This window comes from Mesitornis unicolor, unplaced genomic scaffold (assembly GCF_000695765.1).
Source record: "Mesitornis unicolor isolate BGI_N332 unplaced genomic scaffold, ASM69576v1 scaffold29715, whole genome shotgun sequence".
Lineage (NCBI taxonomy): Eukaryota > Metazoa > Chordata > Aves > Mesitornithiformes > Mesitornithidae > Mesitornis > Mesitornis unicolor.
This window is the reverse complement of record NW_010185289.1, coordinates 1-313: the sequence shown is the minus strand read 5'-3', so window position 1 is coordinate 313 and position 313 is coordinate 1.

The window sequence follows — 313 nt, the reverse complement described above, 5'->3', positions numbered from 1 at the left end:
CGCGTCCCCCCCCGCCGCAGAAGGCCCTCCCGTCCCAGGGAGGTCTTCGATCTGCACCCCCGCCCTACACTCCCAGTTCCATCCAACCCCAGGCTCCGGGGGCCCAGGGTGGAGCCTGCCAGGCCCCTGCGGGCTGTGAAGAAGGGCGTCGCCGTGCGCAGCCCCCACTGGCTCCCTGCCCCCACCCCGCCCCGAGCCCCCCGGGCCGGCGGGAATCACCTTGAGGCGGCAGCTGCCCTCCCCGTCGCGGTGGCCGCGCTTCTCCCCGGGCGGCGGCCCTTAGCAACCGGAGGCGCCCGCTGCCGAGTCTCGC